Source organism: Ranitomeya imitator, chromosome 4 (genome assembly GCF_032444005.1).
Source record: "Ranitomeya imitator isolate aRanImi1 chromosome 4, aRanImi1.pri, whole genome shotgun sequence".
Classification (NCBI taxonomy): domain Eukaryota; kingdom Metazoa; phylum Chordata; class Amphibia; order Anura; family Dendrobatidae; genus Ranitomeya; species Ranitomeya imitator.
The window spans coordinates 90,364,651-90,383,662 of NC_091285.1; the positions used below are offsets into that span (position 1 = coordinate 90,364,651).

General features: G+C 41.4%; 5 non-coding genes across 5 annotated transcripts; all 5 read left to right on the forward strand.

Annotated features, from left to right (window-relative positions):
* Nucleotides 1-882: 882 nt before the first annotated feature.
* TRNAL-UAG (transfer RNA leucine (anticodon UAG)) lies at nucleotides 883-964 on the forward strand. The gene has a single exon. It is a non-coding gene; the product is annotated as a tRNA-Leu (tRNA).
* Nucleotides 965-1,210: 246 nt separating this feature from the next.
* TRNAL-AAG (transfer RNA leucine (anticodon AAG)) lies at nucleotides 1,211-1,292 on the forward strand. Its single transcript has one exon. It is a non-coding gene; the product is annotated as a tRNA-Leu (tRNA).
* A 2,963-nt stretch (nucleotides 1,293-4,255) lies between these two features.
* On the forward strand, nucleotides 4,256-4,337 carry TRNAL-UAG (transfer RNA leucine (anticodon UAG)). The gene has a single exon. It is a non-coding gene; the product is annotated as a tRNA-Leu (tRNA).
* Nucleotides 4,338-16,193: 11,856 nt separating this feature from the next.
* On the forward strand, nucleotides 16,194-16,275 carry TRNAL-UAG (transfer RNA leucine (anticodon UAG)). The gene has a single exon. It is a non-coding gene; the product is annotated as a tRNA-Leu (tRNA).
* A 246-nt stretch (nucleotides 16,276-16,521) lies between these two features.
* On the forward strand, nucleotides 16,522-16,603 carry TRNAL-AAG (transfer RNA leucine (anticodon AAG)). The gene has a single exon. It is a non-coding gene; the product is annotated as a tRNA-Leu (tRNA).
* Nucleotides 16,604-19,012: the final 2,409 nt, after the last annotated feature.

Here is a 19,012-nt window from a genome sequence, read left to right on the forward strand (position 1 = left end):
TGGGATCAGAGCAGAAGGAATGGAGGACAAAGGCCCATCAACATTGGGAACCAGCACCGCAGAGTACAAGAGCTGGACTGCGATGAACCTACAAACAAAGGCCCATGAAGTAGGAGTCCGTTTTAAAGGACTCTCCAAGGAGCAGCTAATTGAGGCTTTGGAAGGAGTTCGCCTGCAAGATGACACTGAGGAAGGATCCTCACAGCAAATGGAGGAAAGACTGCAGCCGGAGGTAAATACCCAAAAAAGTCAGTGGGTTGTGTGGTACGAGGAGGAGTTGGCATTTCTGGGAGAAGAGGCCACCATAGACGATAAGAGGAAGGCCATTCACAGAGCTCAGGAGATGGCATTGCTGGAGCAGATCGCTTTGGAAGCAGCTAGAAGCTCCAGACAGACTGTAACCTCAGCACCCACCATGAGGGAACTCCCCAGAGTGTCCCACAAAGACTTTAAGCCCTTTAATGAGGCTGCAGGCGACATTGAGGGCTTCTTCCAGGACTTTGAGCATCAGTGTTGATTAATGGAAGTCCCGGAAAGGGAGCGAGTTCGACATCTTGTGGGGTTCTTAGAGGGTGGAGCTGCTGAAGTCTATAGAGCTATGGACCCTCGGGGGAACTGTGAGTATGCGGCGATTAAACAGACTATTCTAGAACATTATGCTATGTTAAACCTTGTTATCTTATTCTTATAATTATGCTAACATACAAAATTAGCATATGCTTTAATCCCACTGCTGCCAGTATTATGCGGTCTTGAAATGTTTTTGTACTTATTCTTATGATTTTGCTAACATGCAAATTAACATGTGATTTAATCTTTTGTATTTGTATAATTTTGCGGTTTTCAGTTAAGATAAGGAATCGTAAAAATCATGCTGTTAAAGGTAGCATGGCCGAGTGGTCTAAGGCGCTGGACTTAGGCTCCAGTCTCTTTGGAGGCGTGGGTTCAAATCCCACTGCTGCCAGTGTATTTCTACTTTGAAACTTTTTAGCTTATATTTATGATTTTGCTAATAGAAAAATTAGCATGTGTTTTATTATTTTGTATTTGTATGAGTCCATGCTTTGCTGTTTTGCAAAAGACAGTAGATAGAATCATTGCTTTTTCCTTTTTGCTTAGAGACCTATCCATTTTCCACCTTGAAAAAGTTAAAATGTAGGAAAATTCACTAAACTTACTCTAAGGAAGCTTTTTTCATGTAGTATATTAAGGTAGCATGGCCGAGCGGTCTAAGGCGCTGGATTAAGGCTCCAGTCTCTTCAGAGGCGTGGGTTCAAATCCCACTGCTGCCAGTAGGTCTTCAGAACATTTTGATCTAATTCAAATGATTTTGTATTTGCATGAGTGTGTGGGTTTCTGTTTAGGAAAAGACAGTTGATAGAATCATTGTTTTTTCCTATTGTTTAGAGACTTAACCATTTTACAACAGACCTGTAGGTTTAAATCCCACTGCTGCCAGTAGTAAGAGTTCCTTAAAACCTTTTTATCTTATTCTTATACATACGCTAACATACAAAATTAACATATGCTTTAATCCCACTGCTGCCAGTATTATGCGGTCTTGAAATGTTTTTGTACTTATTCTTATGATTTTGCTAACATGCAAATTAACATGTGATTTAATCTTTTGTATTTGTATAATTTAGTGGTTTTCAGTTAAGATAAGGAATCTTAAAAATCATGCTGCTAAAGGTAGCATGGCCGAGCGGTCTAAGGCGCTGGATTAAGGCTCCAGTCTCTTCAGAGGCGTTGGTTCAAATCCCACTGCTGCCAGTAGGTCTTCAGAACCTTTTGATCTAATTCTTATGATTTTGTATTTGCATGAGTGTGTGGATTTCTGTTTAGGAAAAGACAGTTGATAGATTCATTGGTTTTTCCTATTGTTTAGAGACTTAACCATTTGACAACAGACCTGTAGGTTCAAATCCCACTGCTGCCAGTAGTAAGAGTTCCTTAAAACCTTTTTATCTTATTCTTATAACTATGCTAACATACAAAATTAGCATATGCTTTAATCCCACTGCTGCCAGTATTATGAGGTCTTGAAATGTTTTTGTACTTATTCTTATGATTTTGCTAACATGCAAATTAGCATGTGATCTAATCTTCTTTTGTATTTGTATGATTTTTCGGTTTTCAGTTAAGATAAAGACCGTTGATAGAATCATTGGTTTTTCCTAATGTTTAGAGACATGCCCTTTTTCCAACATGCACTAATTTTAAATGTTGTCAAATGTACTTCACTTACTCTAAGGAAGCCTACTTAATCATGCTGAGTATGACTCAGCAGTATGAGTTCTTGAAAATCTTTTGATCTTATTCTTATAATTATGAAAACAGACAAAATTTGCATGTGCTTTCATCCCACTGCTGCCAGTATGATATGTGCTTGAAAATTGTTTTGAACTTACTCTTATGATTTTACTAACATACAAACTTACATGTGTTTTAATCTTCTTTTGTATTTGCTTAAGTGTTTTCTTTCTGGTTAAGATAAAAACAGTTGATAGAATTATTGTTTTTTTCCTAATATTTAGAGACATGTCTGTCATGATATGTACTTTTGCCCTGTCCTGTATTTGAATAATATGCCATTTGATGTATGTAACTGTTCTCTGGTTTCTATTAGCTGTAATTTATGTATTTTCTTGTGCTGGGAGTTCACCTGTAACAATATGTCTCCTTCCCCCAATACTTGCAGCCCTAAGCTATAATGTAATTAAGGTTTGTCAACACCACTAGTGAAGAATAGCCATTCTTTCTCACAGCAGGTGGCTAGTCATATGTACATACTTGATAGACTAAGAGGAGCCGACCAGTCTAGAATCTTCAGGTGGACCCAACCATTGAATAGAAGGTGTGACCCCTACCCCCCTTCATGGGCAGATCCCAGGAGCTCAGATAATCCATTCTTATTTTTGAGATCAGATGTGAGTTGATCCTTAAAGGGGAAGGAGTGGGGATTCTTAGCTGAGGCAAGACCCCACGTCCATCTGTGACTGCGGAATCGTACGGGATGAGACTTGAGCTGAGGACATATCTCGTCGTTCGTGAGATTGTTTTGGGATCCCTTGGACTCATGTGGACCATTGCTTTGTTAGCTGGCACAAGGATTATCTGGAGGTGCCCCCGAATCTGTTCTGTTGGACTCGTGGAAGGACTATTGTTTCGTTTATCGGGTGCGGGATTACTGGAAAGCACCTCCAGATCTGTTTATTTCCTTGGGCTTATTGTGGACTTCTGGTGGACTTGAAGGACATTATGGATATTTGATGTTGTATGCTCCCTGCTTTAATAAATCTCATTGGATCATCCCTCGGCCTGTTGTCCCTTCCTGCTCTGCTGTACACCCCGTCACAAACTGGTTGGCAGCAGTGGGATCAGAGCAGAAGGAATGGAGGACAAAGGCCCATCAACATTGGGAACCAGCACCGCAGAGTACAAGAGCTGGACTGCGATGAACCTACAAACAAAGGCCCATGAAGTAGGAGTCCGTTTTAAAGGACTCTCCAAGGAGCAGCTAATTGAGGCTTTGGAAGGAGTTCGCCTGCAAGATGACACTGAGGAAGGATCCTCACAGCAAATGGAGGAAAGGCTGCAGCCGGAGGTAAATACCCAAAAAAGTCAGTGGGTTGTGTGGTACGAGGAGGAGTTGGCATTTCTGGGAGAAGAGGCCACCATAGACGATAAGAGGAAGGCCATTCACAGAGCTCAGGAGATGGCATTGCTGGAGCAGATCGCTTTGGAAGCAGCTAGAAGCTCCAGACAGACTGTAACCTCAGCACCCACCATGAGGGAACTCCCCAGAGTGTCCCACAAAGACTTTAAGCCCTTTAATGAGGCTGCAGGCGACATTGAGGGCTTCTTCCAGGACTTTGAGCATCAGTGTTGATTAATGGAAGTCCCGGAAAGGGAGCGAGTTCGACATCTTGTGGGGTTCTTAGAGGGTGGAGCTGCTGAAGCCTATAGAGCTATGGACCCTCAGGGGAACTGTGAGTATGCGGCGATTAAACAGACTATTCTAGGACATTATGCTCTGTTAAACCTTGTTATCTTATTGTTATAATTATGCTAACATACAAAATTAGCATATGCTTTAATCCCACTGCTGCCAGTATTATGCGGTCTTGAAATGTTTTTGTACTTATTCTTATGATTTTGCTAACATGCAAATTAACGTGATTTAATCTTTTGTATTTGTATAATTTTGCGGTTTTCAGTTAAGATAAGGAATCGTAAAAATCATGCTGTTAAAGGTAGCATGGCCGAGTGGTCTAAGGCGCTGGAATTAGGCTCCAGTCTCTTTGGAGGCGTGGGTTCAAATCCCACTGCTGCCAGTGTATTTCTACTTTGAAACTTTTTAGCTTATATTTATGATTTTGCTAATAGAAAAATTAGCATGTGTTTTATTATTTTGTATTTGTATGAGTCCATGCTTTGCTGTTTTGCAAAAGACAGTAGATAGAATCATTGCTTTTTCCTTTTTGCTTAGAGACCTTTCCATTTTCCACCTTGAAGAAGTTAAACTGTAGGAAAATTCACTAAACTTACTCTAAGAAAGCTTTTTTCATATAGTATATTAAGGTAGCATGGCCGAGCGGTCTAAGGCGCTGGATTAAGGCTCCAGTCTCTTCAGAGGCGTGGGTTCAAATCCCACTGCTGCACTTCAGAACATTTTGATCTAATTCAAATGATTTTGTATTTGCATGAGTGTGTGGATTTCTGTTTAGGAAAAGACAGTTGATAGAATCATTGGTTTTTCCTATTGTTTAGAGACTTAACCATTTTACAACAGACCTGTAGGTTCAAATCCCACTGCTGCCAGTAGTAAGAGTTCCTTAAAACCTTTTTATCTTATTCTTATAACTATGCTAACATACAAAATTAGCATATGCTTTAATCCCACTGCTGCCAGTATTATGCGGTCTTGAAATGTTTTTGTACTTATTCTTGTGATTTTGCTAACATGCAAATTAGCATGTGATCTAATCTTCTTTTGTATTTGTATGATTTTTCGGTTTTCGGTTAAGATAAAGACCGTTGATAGAATCATTGGTTTTTCCTAATGTTTAGAGACATGCCCTTTTTCCAACATGCACTAATTTTAAATGTTGTCAAATGTACTTCACTTACTCTAAGGAAGCCTACTTAATCATGCTGAGTATGACTCAGCAGTATGAGTTCTTGAAAATCTTTTGATCTTATTCTTATAATTATGAAAACAGACAAAATTTGCATGTGCTTTCATCCCACTTCTGCCAGTATGATATGTGCTTGAAAATTGTTTTGAACTTACTCTTATGATTTTACTAACATACAAACTTACATGTGTTTTAATCTTCTTTTGTATTTGCTTAAGTGTTTTCTTTCTGGTTAAGATAAAAACAGTTGATAGAATTATTGTTTTTTTCCTAATATTTAGAGACATGTCTGTCATGATATGTACTTTTGCCCTGTCCTGTATTTGAATAATATGCCATTTGATGTATGTAACTGTTCTCTGGTTTCTATTAGCTGTAATTTATGTATTTTCTTGTGCTGGGAGTTCACCTGTAACAATACGTCTCCTTCCCCAATATTTGCAGCCCTAAGCTATAATGTAATTAAGGTTTGTCAACACCACTAGTGAAGAATAGCCATTCTTTCTCACAGCAGGTGGCTAGTCATATGTACATACTAGATAGACTAAGAGGAGCCGACCAGTCTAGAATCTTCAGGTGGACCCAACCATTGAATAGAAGGTGTGACCCCTACCCCCCTTCATGGGCGGATCCCAGGAGCTCAGACAATCCATTCTTATTTTTGAGATCAGATGTGAGTTGATCCTTAAAGGGGAAGGAGTGGGGATTCTTAGCTGAGGCAAGACCCCACGTCCATCTGTGACTGCGGAAGCGAACGGGATGAGACTTGAGCTGAGGACATATCTCGTCGTTCGTGAGATTGTTTTGGGATCCCTTGGACTCATGTGGACTATTGCTTTGTTAGCTGGCACAAGGATTATCTGGAGGTGCCCCCGAATCTGTTCTGTTGGACTCGTGGAAGGACTATTGTTTCGTTTATCGGGTGCGCGATTACTGGAAAGCACCTCCAGATCTGTTTATTTACTTGGGCTTATTGTGGACTTCTGGTGGACTTGAAGGACATTATGGATATTTGATGTTGTATGCTCCCTGCTTTAATAAATCTCATTGGATCATCCCTCGGCCTGTTGTCCCTTCCTGCTCTGCTGTACACCCCGTCACAAACTGGTTGGCAGCAGTGGGATCAGAGCAGAAGGAATGGAGGACAAAGGCCCATCAACATTGGGAACCAGCACCTGTGAAAGAAATGGTTAATCTGAAATAAATAAAATGTATTTCTATGCAAGGAGTCAAGTATTATCATCTAAGTCTCCTTGCGTCCAGTCTCCCGGACATTCCATTTCAGTAGAAGGTCAGTTATTCTCGGAGGAACGTCAATAGGTTGGGAGTTGATATCCTTTCCAGGATGTACATCTGTTATGCCCTTTTTACAGAATAACCTACATAGTTTAGTCAAATCCCTTGTTGACAAGAAATATGTAAAAAGCATTCCCGCATTCTATCTTGGGAATGGGTGACAAGCCATCAAGTAAATAAGTTTGTTTTTGCCAAATCTTGTGTAACCTATACTCCTTGTAACCTTGTGACTTTTGGGTTATAAAAGAAGGCTGGGGCGGGATTAAAACAGATTATATTGGAAAGACAACTGCTGTCTGTCTCTCTGATTTATTTCTCCTAACTATAGGTACCTATCAACAATACCTGAGGTTGGTTTCCAATTGAGAGAAAATCTCGACTTCAACAACTTGGAGGCTTCCCAGCGAGATTTCCACTCCATTCCCCTTCGACTACCGTTCCAGACTGAACACGGCTGCCTACCGCCTGGTCCGAGAGAGGGGGGAAAATTAGAACCCGGGTAAGTGAGCTATTGCTCGCACTTCTTTTCCTGTCTCTCCGGACGGGGAGGCCGGTAGAAGGTCAGTCTGCAGGGTTTTTCTAACGGGAATCCCTTCAGGTAGAAAACATCTGTGTTCTGTGTTATCTGTTGTAATATCTGTATTTTTGTTTTTTTATTTCTTTATCTTATAATGATAGTCTTCATAATCCGTTATCCGTCACTGTTGATTTTGCTTGTGTGTTTAAATTGTGGTACAGTAATTAAATTCACCTGCAAACCCATCTGTCCCGTTAAATGTTGCTGCTAACTATTGTCAATTTTGTCAATTGTCAAAACATTGTGTCCTGTCTGAATTGTATGCTGTGGTCCAGATTGTGCATTCACAAAATACCTTACATCCAAACTGGTTCCGGATTTTACTGTTATATCTTGTTGTTTAATTGTTGTTTATTGTGCAGTACTGCTAAAATTAGTTTCTGATTGGTAGTATAAATCATATTATGCCTTGTTATATATGCTCTATTTATCTCATTGTCTGTGCTATCCTTGCTTTGTATATGATGATCGATCACATTATTATGGTTTATTACTGCAGTTTTGTCTGCTTGGATAATCAAGAATATTAGGTCTGTTTATAAATTACATCTAGAGCATTTTTAGAAAAAGCATTTAGTGTCTATCTGGTTGTTGCAGGACCTAGGAAAGTTTTTTTCAATACTATATGCCTTGTACACATTGTCTGTGTTCTGTCACTATAGTAAAAAAGAAAGTAGGGGGTGAGGAAGATTGGTATTTGGAAAGAGTGCATTTGTCACCTGTATTTCCACATCAATATAGCCGAAGAAATAAGTTATATAGAGTGTTCTCTTGTCACGTAGTCCCACACCCTCAGGCACTGAATAAAAGTTGGGCATACATTATAAGGACTAGATGGTATATGCCTCAGTGGCAGGATATGGTCACTCATGACTATAATTTTGATACTTCATAAAGTAAGATTCTTTAATTGATTTGACATACTCATATTTCAGTAGGATCTCAGATGTTGCATGATGAATATTTAGCGCTAGTTTTTGGAATTGCAATATTCATGTGGGTATGTATTTATTTGTTTGAAAGAATTTACTCCAGCATCAGGGAAGAACAGAGAGCTGCAGTATAGCTAATTGCCGTGGGAACAGGAATCACTGACTATTCTAATAGATCAGTGGATTCCGGAGAGTACATAGCAGGACCGAAGACAGGGGTCGCTCCCTTTGACGGCTGTTATGGGTGCTAGATTTACTAGGTCAGGACAAAATATGGATCCAAGATATAAAATGAAGGACCTGGTGGGTCTAGAGCATGGCAAAAAGGCTGTAAGGAATGCAGCAAGGATTTTAGAAAAGGCAGGAATGCCGAGTAATGGATGTTTGGATGCTGAGAGATGGAAGCGGTTCAGCAGAGAGCATGCTGCATGGAATGACTTAGAGCCACTATGTCGTATTTCTGCCGGAGTGCCACTGGTTGAAAAGGTAAAGGCAGTCCAAGTAGATACTGCAATACACGCTGTACCAGAGGACAAGAAAACTAGGGACTCAGGACTGCAGTTCCTAGCTAGATTACTTGTGGTTGCCAAAAAACAGGCAGAGGAACTAGCATCAGGGTTACCAGAGGTATTTCAGGGGGCAGATGAACCGATTGACAGATTTTATGCTAGATGTACAGCCGTATTTACAGACCATGACTATGACCTAAAGAATCCAAGAGAAGCTAGATTTCTCAAAAATATGTTCATGACAGGACTCAGGGAAGAGATACGGACAGAAGTAATGCGTGTACGACCAGAATGCATCTATGCCACCCTTGACCAATCCCTTCCCATGTTTAGAGGGGTAGAGGATCAGATTAACAGTAAAAAGGCAAAGAAACAACAGAAGCCAACCCCAGTTATGGTCAACATACCCCCAGATGCTTTCAATAATGCTGTCAAAACCGCAGTACAGGCAGCAGGGTTGCAAAATAGAGGAACATGGCAGGGCGCTCAGGGGAAAAGATATGGGGTACCTGACTCGGAGGAATGTAGAAAGAAGGGGCTCTGTTTTGGTTGTGGCCAAAGGGGGCATATTAAGAGAAATTGTCCCCGACGAACGGCAACCAAACCAGACCCAACCCATGTTGCAATGGTAATGACAGAGGAGGACGGAAATACTTCAGACTAGGAATTTGGCAGCCCCCGGCATACTTCTGTAATAGTGGTTCCCCCGCGGGATGGTCCAATGGCCATCACACAATTACAACTTCCTAATGGGAAGCAATTAGATTGCCTGATTGATACGGGGGCGAGCCGTACTATTATACGAAAAAAGGATATGCCACAACGATTCATGACAGGCAAAACGATTCCAGGGCTAGGAGCTGGAGGAACGACTCATCCTTTGTATGAAACTGAGCCTATGAAGGTGCGAATAGCACACACCACTGATTTGTGTGCCCAATTGCTAGTTTCAGACAAATGCCCACTAAATTTAATAGGTGCAGACATTCTAAATGCAGTAAATGCAATTATTGAATTTGGAAAGAAAGGTATTACTGTTGCAGGCCCGTTGTCAGAAGAAATACTTTCTACTATGATGTCAATGACTGTGCTGGATGATTCCGAAAACCCCCCGATTGAGCAAGATACGGAAGTCCAGCAGATGCTTGAACAAGTACCACCAGCACTATGGGTAAAAGACAAAACTGATGTGGGATTGTTGAGAATATCACCTGTATCAATAAAATTAAGACCAGGAACAGTACCGGTACGTATCCGACAGTATCCTTTAAGTAGAGAACAGACAGAGGCCATCTCCACTCAGGTATCAACGTATCTGAAAGCAGGAATATTGACCGAGAGAAAATCCGTATATAATACACCTCTTTTTCCGGTAAAAAAGAAACAGACAGAGGGACAACCAGCGGTTTACCGCATGGTACATGATTTAAGAGAAATTAACAAACTAATGATTGTTGACCTACCCATAGTGCCAAACCCACACACTCTGTTGAATCAAATTCCAAGCAATGCAAAATGTTTCACCGTAATAGATCTAAGCAATGCCTTTTTCTCGGTGCCTATTGATGAGGAAAGCCAACTGCTGTTTGCATTCACCCATGCAGGTAAACAGTACTGTTGGACACGCCTGCCTCAAGGAGGAGCAACATCTCCCTCTTTGTTTTCTGAGGCCATGGCGGGAATTCTGCTCTCCTGGCACCCTGAAAATGGTGAGGTGCAGCTACTGCAATATGTGGATGATCTACTACTATGTACCCCCAACAGAAAAGTTTGCTTAAATGAAACAGTGTCTCTACTGATCTTTTTGTATCATGAGGGATGCAAAGTGTCCAAAGAAAAATTGCAAATAGCAAAGGAAAAGGTTACGTTTTTGGGACACTGCATCTCATCACAGTTGAAGCACATAACACCAGAAAGGAAAAAGGCTATTAGCCAAGCAGTTGAGCCCGCATCAATCCCTGCACTCAGAACATTCCTGGGGTTGATAGGCTATTGTCGAGAATGGATTCCTGCTGCATCTCAATTGATGCAGCCCCTCTTTGATGTACTATCCACATGCAACAAGGGGCAGCCTTACCAGCTGACCCCTGAAGCCAAAGAGGGGTTCAGGGACCTGAAGGGAGCCATTCTCTCTGCCCCAGCACTGGGAATACCAAATTATGACCTCCCTTTTCGTTTGTACTGTCATGAATCGGGAGGACATGCTAAAGGTGTATTAACACAGGAACATGGAGGAAAACATCGCCCTTTGGGATACTATTCCGCCCAACTGGATATAGTGGCCAAGGGAGCACCCACATGTATCAGAGCAGTTGCTGCATGTGCAGTACTAAAAGAAAAAGTTGCAGATTTGGTGCTGGACAATCCTTTGGAGATTCTAGTACCACACTCTGTACAGGAGTTATTGCTCCAAGCCAGAACAAAACATTTGTCAATGAACAGGCTGACAAAATATGAAGTGGCTTTGCTGACACCTCCAAATGTGACAATAAAAAGGTGTACTGTTTTGAACCCAGCCACTTTGCTGCCAGAAACAGATGATGACCAAGAAATTGAAGCTCAGCATAATTGCTTTGAGCTTATGGATGCAGAAACACAACCGCTTGCCAATGTGCAAGAGACACCAATTCCAAATGCAGATCTAGAGCTCTATGTGGATGGGTCACGATTTTATCAGGATGGCGTACCCCACACGGGGTATGCTGTAGTTGACCAACATGGTGTAGTCAAAAGTGAAGCACTGCCACCTGGGATGTCTGCTCAGGAGGCTGAATTAAGGGCACTTGCTGAGGCGTGTATAATGGCTGAACATCTGATAGCTAACATTTTTACGGATAGTCGCTATGCTTTTGGCATTTGCCATGATTACGGTCCCATATGGAAAAGCAGACAGTTTGTTGGTTCCTCTGGTAAACCCATTAAAAATGCAGAGTTGGTAGCTCAACTCCTGAGAGCACTGGAACTGCCAAAGAGAGTTGCAATAATTAAAGTGCAGGCTCATACTAAAGAGCGCACTAGAGAAGCCGAAGGCAATAACAGAGCTGACATTGCAGCAAAAGCTGCTGCACTTTTTCCTCTCCCCGCAGAGATATACACTGTACAGGTGTCCGGGGGGATGGACCTGCAACTACTTCAGAGCCTGCAAGAACAGGCCTCTACACCGGAGAAAGAAGACTGGCAAAGGCACCTATGTGTGAAGGAAGAAGATGGTCTGTGGGGAGTCGACAGTAAGTACTGCCTTCCAAGGGCATTGTTCCCCATGATGTGCTCTCTCTCTCATGGCAAAACGCATCAGTCCAAGGATGCAATGGTAAGTCAGGTAAAAGCAAGTTGGGTCGCTCCAGGTTTCCACTATGCTGCTGCCAAATTCATACAGGGATGCGTAATCTGTGCCTGCCATAACATAGGAAAAACGGTGAAGGTGCCGCCAAAGTGCACCGCCAGACCATTGTATCCTTTTCAGCGAGTGCAAATTGATTTCATACAGCTTCCAAGGGTAGGCACCTATGAGTATGTGCTAGTGTGCATTGATTTGTTTTCCAACTGGCCAGAAGCTTGGCCCTGTGCTTGTGCTAATGCACGCACTGTCGCAAAGAAACTGTTATCAGAGGTAGTCTGCAGATTTGGAGTACCCGAGGTTATTGAAAGTGACAGGGGTAGTCACTTCACTTCACAGGTGTGTCAAGAAATCACTCAAGCCCTGGGGATTGAGCAATCATTCCACACTCCGTACCATCCACAAAGCAGCGGTAAGGTGGAAAGGTTGAATGGTACTCTAAAAATGAAAATTCAGAAAGCAATGGCCGAAACAGGTAAACCATGGACTGAGTGTCTTCCCATTGCATTATATACAGTAAGGGTTACACCAACCAAAAAGACCAGTTTGAGTCCATATGAGATTCTTTTTGGGGGACCTCCAAAAACAGGGTTGTATTTCCCTCAGCAGATGCAAGTTTCTCATTCAAATATGACAGCTTATGTTGGCGCATTGCAACAAATATTGCAACAAATTCACACCCGTGTTTTTAGTTCCATTCCAGATCCCTCCTCCCTGCCAGGTTCGCATGACCTCAAGCCTGGAGACTGGGTGGTGACACGAAAGCATCTGAGAAAAAGCCTTGACCCCCGATTTGAGGGACCATATCAAGTCCAGCTGACTACACCAACTTCAGTCAAGCTGGAAGGAAAGCCTGCCTGGATCCACGCATCTCACTGCAAAAGATTCCACAAGAACTAAAAAATGATACTAGGAAAGTACTATTCCTTTACATTTCTCATGCTTGTTTCCTTGGTATATGGTAAACTAAGCAATGAAATACCTGAGATTTGGGATAGTGATCTGTCCAAACAGTGGACTAATAAATTTGTCCAGTATCATAATTATATTGTACAGGCCCGAAACTTGTCAAATTGTTGGATTTGTTCCCATGCCCCCATTGCGGCTAAGACTATGCCTTATTTTGTAACTCCATTATCTGAAGAAGACCTGTTCGTAAGGGGGTGTTGGGACATGCGACCTTTAGACCTGTCTGAGCAGCAGAGTAAGACTGCTGCTGCTTTACCCATCACAGGATGGACTAGACAAACATGGTTCCAATTTAATCTTACTGGAAACAAAGACCCCTTGAGTAAGCGTCCAAATAATCTATTTGAATTCAAGGATAATGATGGCACTTGGGGAAACAGAGAGGTAGACAGGAATTATATAGGAAAGGTTCCAGATCAGGAGCTGAAAGTTAGCTTTGCTGCCAAGGTCCCTTTCCCCAAGGAAGATAAACTCCAATGTTATAGGGGTGTCTGTCTAGAACGAATGCTGCATAACACCAACTGGTCAAGAAATTATTTCTTTATGGGAGGAGACACTAACTTATGTAAGAAAAGAGAAGCTGTCCATATAGATGAAGAAACCAGGGAGGGCCAGCTTGGAGATGGGGCAGCTGAAATGTCCATAAGCATTAATACTACTCCCCAATGCCAGCCACTACAATACTATAGGTCAGTCACCACCGATTTAGATGATTCCTGGTGCCTATATTCTGATACTACACTCCTGGTTTCGATAGCAGTGGCTCTCACAAGTGAATATCAGTTTGAGTTGCCCAAAGGAATATACATTGTATGTGGGAGTAATGCATACAGGTGGATTCCCCGGGGAGCAGAAGGCGCCTGTACTCTGGCCAGACTAGAGCCAGCCACATGGGTATGGGAAGAAAAAGATTTTCCATATAATAATATTCCAGACCACATGATAATAAAACGAAGTGTGCCATCCACACAAAAACAAAAAGGCCATCTAATGCAGACCCCCTGGTACCTTAAAACAGGGATGATAATGACTGGTCCCCTTGGACTTATGTTTGGAACCGTAAGAAATGCTCAAATGATAGAAGAACTGGGAGATATCTTTGATAATGTAACTGAATATTTGTTTGACGCTCTTAATGTTGAATCCGCATATACTAAACAGCTCATAGTAATTACCAACCAGCACTCTATGGTCCTTGACTATCTCACTGCCTCACAGGGAGGATTCTGTCAGGTGGTGGGACCTGCATGCTGTCACTATATAGATCCCACTGGACTTATGAGAATTAGCCATGACATAGAGCAAGCAAGGTTAATCAAGGAAGGAGTACGAAAAGCTAATTCACTGGAAAGTTTGCCCTTCCCTGAGTGGCTCTCCTGGCTAAATCCTTTAAATTGGTTCAAGGGAATAGGCGGATGGCTGTCAGGAATAATGCATTTTCTTATTCAAGTTGTGTTCGTTATTTTGATCCTGGCAATAGCTGTAAAGTTGTTTGTACTATTGGTTAAGAAAATTCTCAGTTCTAAATGCAACTGTTTTCCAGGTAAACGTGAAGTAAAAATCGATACTGATTCAGAAGTAAAGTCCACTCAAGTAATGATGACTACCTTCATAACTTCACTCCAGCGTGAATGCATCTTCTGCAACAAGCAAACTTCCGTGGACCTATCGGACTGTATGCAATGTGGAAAGCCGTTGGTCTAACGGGAAGAAAGAAGCTCACAAGATTTCAACAAGAATTCTTTATCAAATGAACTCTCTTCAAATATGAACTTTGCATTTATGCTTTGAAAACTATATACATTTATTTATCCAATTTCTATATACTCATATACGCGTTAATATAGTAATAACCCAATATATATATGCATCCTATAGCAATTCCCCATATTTAGTACCTCCTGTAATAACCAGGGCAACCAAGGGAAAGTGGGTCTGATTCCCAGGTATAGTCTGAATGGATGCGCAGCAGGACTGGCATCCCATGACATACAATAGACCAGCTGTGTATCTCGTGAAGTAGGGCTATCCTGCAGACCTAGTGGTAGGAAGGGATCAGATAGGGCAAGGTAAATTAGATGATAAAAAGAGGGGAATTGTGAAAGAAATGGTTAATCTGAAATAAATAAAATGTATTTCTATGCAAGGAGTCAAGTATTATCATCTAAGTCTCCTTGCGTCCAGTCTCCCGGACATTCCATTTCAGTAGAAGGTCAGTTATTCTCGGAGGAACGTCAATAGGTTGGGAGTTGATATCCTTTCCAGGATGTACATCTGTTATGCCCTTTTTACAGAATAACCTACATAGTTTAGTCAAATCCCTTGTTGACAAGAAATATGTAAAAAGCATTCCCGCATTCTATCTTGGGAATGGGTGACAAGCCATCAAGTAAATAAGTTTGTTTTTGCCAAATCTTGTGTAACCTATACTCCTTGTAACCTTGTGACTTTTGGGTTATAAAAGAAGGCTGGGGCGGGATTAAAACAGATTATATTGGAAAGACAACTGCTGTCTGTCTCTCTGATTTATTTCTCCTAACTATAGGTACCTATCAACAATACCTGAGGTTGGTTTCCAATTGAGAGAAAATCTCGACTTCAACACACCGCAGAGTACAAGAGCTGGACTGCGATGAACCTACAAACAAAGGCCCATGAAGTAGGAGTCCGTTTTAAAGGACTCTCCAAGGAGCAGCTAATTGAGGCTTTGGAAGGAGTTCGCCTGCAAGATGACACTGAGGAAGGATTCTCACAGCAAATGGAGGAAAGACTGCAGCCGGAGGTAAATACCCAAAAAAGTCAGTGGGTTGTGTGGTACGAGGAGGAGTTGGCATTTCTGGGAGAAGAGGCCACCATAGACGATAAGAGGAAGGCCATTCACAGAGCTCAGGAGATGGCATTGCTGGAGCAGATCGCTTTGGAAGCAGCTAGAAGCTCCAGACAGACTGTAACCTCAGCACCCACCATGAGGGAACTCCCCAGAGTGTCCCACAAAGACTTTAAGCCCTTTAATGAGGCTGCAGGTGACATTGAGGGCTTCTTCCAGGACTTTGAGCATCAGTGTTGATTAATGGAAGTCCCGGAAAGGGAGCGAGTTCGACATCTTGTGGGGTTCTTAGAGGGTGGAGCTGCTGAAGCCTATAGAGCTATGGACCCTCGGGGGAACTGTGAGTATGCGGCGATTAAACAGACTATTCTAGAACATTATGCTATGTTAAACCTTGTTATCTTATTCTTATAATTATGCTAACATACAAAATTAGCATATGCTTTAATCCCACTGCTGCCAGTATTATGCGGTCTTGAAATGTTTTTGTACTTATTCTTATGATTTTGCTAACATGCAAATTAACATGTGATTTAATCTTTTGTATTTGTATAATTTTGCGGTTTTCAGTTAAGATAAGGAATCGTAAAAATCATGCTGTTAAAGGTAGCATGGCTGAGTGGTCTAAGGCGCTGGACTTAGGCTCCAGTCTCTTTGGAGGCGTGGGTTCAAATCCCACTGCTGCCAGTGTATTTCTACTTTGAAACTTTTTAGCTTATATTTATGATTTTGCTAATAGAAAAATTAGCATGTGTTTTATTATTTTGTATTTGTATGAGTCCATGCTTTGCTGTTTTGCAAAAGACAGTAGATAGAATCATTGCTTTTTCCTTTTTGCTTAGAGACCTATCCATTTTCCACCTTGAAGAAGTTAAAATGTAGGAAAATTCACTAAACTTACTCTAAGGAAGCTTTTTTCATGTAGTATATTAAGGTAGCATGGCCGAGCGGTCTAAGGCGCTGGATTAAGGCTCCAGTCTCTTCAGAGGCGTGGGTTCAAATCCCACTGCTGCCAGTAGGTCTTCAGAACATTTTGATCTAATTCAAATGATTTTGTATTTGCATGAGTGTGTGGGTTTCTGTTTAGGAAAAGACAGTTGATAGAATCATTGTTTTTTCCTATTGTTTAGAGACTTAACCATTTTACAACAGACCTGTAGGTTTAAATCCCACTGCTGCCAGTAGTAAGAGTTCCTTAAAACCTTTTTATCTTATTCTTATACATACGCTAACATACAAAATTAACATATGCTTTAATCCCACTGCTGCCAGTATTATGCGGTCTTGAAATGTTTTTGTACTTATTCTTATGATTTTGCTAACATGCAAATTAACATGTGATTTAATCTTTTGTATTTGTATAATTTAGTGGTTTTCAGTTAAGATAAGGAATCTTAAAAATCATGCTGCTAAAGGTAGCATGGCCGAGCGGTCTAAGGCGCTGGATTAAGGCTCCAGTCTCTTCAGAGGCGTTGGTTCAAATCCCACTGCTGCCAGTAGGTCTTCACAACCTTTTGATCTAATTCTTATGATTTTGTATTTGCATGAGTGTGTGGATTTCTGTTTAGGAAAAGACAGTTGATAGATTCATTGGTTTTTCCTATTGTTTAGAGACTTAACCATTTGACAACAGACCTGTAGGTTCAAATCCCACTGCTGCCAGTAGTAAGAGTTCCTTAAAACCTTTTTATCTTATTCTTATAACTATGCTAACATACAAAATTAGCATATGCTTTAATCCCACTGCTGCCAGTATTATGAGGTCTTGAAATGTTTTTGTACTTATTCTTATGATTTTGCTAACATGCAAATTAGCATGTGATCTAATCTTCTTTTGTATTTGTATGATTTTTCGGTTTTCAGTTAAGATAAAGACCGTTGATAGAATCATTGGTTTTTCCTAATGTTTAGAGACATGCCCTTTTTCCAACATGCACTAATTTTAAATGTTGTCAAATGTACTTCACTTACTCTAAGGAAGCCTACTTAATCATGCTGAGTATGACTCAGCAGTAAGAGTTCTTGAAAATCTTTTGATCTTATTCTTATAATTATGAAAACAGACAAAATTTGCATGTGCTTTCATCCCACTGCTGCCAGTATGATATGTGCTTGAAAATTGTTTTGAACTTACTCTTATGATTTTACTAACATACAAACTTACATGTGTTTTAATCTTCTTTTGTATTTGCTTAAGTGTTTTCTTTCTGGTTAAGATAAAAACAGTTGATAGAATTATTGTTTTTTTCCTAATATTTAGAGACATGTCTGTCATGATATGTACTTTTGCCCTGTCCTGTATTTGAATAATATGCCATTTGATGTATGTAACTGTTCTCTGGTTTCTATTAGCTGTAATTTATGTATTTTCTTGTGCTGGGAGTTCACCTGTAACAATATGTCTCCTTCACCCAATACTTGCAGCCCTAAGCTATAATGTAATTAAGGTTTGTCAACACCACTAGTGAAGAATAGCCATTCTTTCTCACAGCAGGTGGCTAGTCATATGTACATACTTTATAGACTAAGAGGAGCAGACCAGTCTAGAATCTTCAGGTGGACCCAACCATTGAATAGAAGGTGTGACCCCTACCCCCCTTCATGGGCGGATCCCAGGAGCTCAGATAATCCATTCTTATTTTTGAGATCAGATGTGAGTTGATCCTTAAAGGGGAAGGAGTGGGGATTCTTAGCTGAGGCAAGACCCCACGTCCATCTGTGACTGCGGAAGCGTACGGGATGAGACTTGAGCTGAGGACATATCTCGTCGTTCGTGAGATTGTTTTGGGATCCCTTGGACTCATGTGGACCATTGCTTTGTTAGCTGGCACAAGGATTATCTGGAGGTGCCCCCGAATCTGTTCTGTTGGACTCGTGGAAGGACTATTGTTTCGTTTATCGGGTGCGGGATTACTGGAAAGCACCTCCAGATCTGGTTATTTCCTTGGGCTTATTGTGGACTTCTAGTGGACTTGAAGGACATTATGGATATTTGATGTTGTATGCTCCCTGCTTTAATAAATCTCATTGGATCATCCCTCGGCCTGTTGTCCCTTCCTGCTCTGCTGTACACCCCGTCACAAACTGGTTGGCAGCAGTGGGATCAGAGCAGAAGGAATGGAGGACAAAGGCCCATCAACATTGGGAACCAGCACCGCAGAGTACAAGAGCTGGACTGCGATGAACCTACAAACAAAGGCCCATGAAGTAGGAGTCCGTTTTAAAGGACTCTCCAAGGAGCAGCTAATTGAGGCTTTGGAAGGAGTTCGCCTGCAAGATGACACTGAGGAAGGATCCTCACAGCAAATGGAGGAAAGACTGCAGCCGGAGGTAAATACCCAAAAAAGTCAGTGGGTTGTGTGGTACGAGGAGGAGTTGGCATTTCTGGGAGAAGAGGCCACCATAGACGATAAGAGGAAGGCCA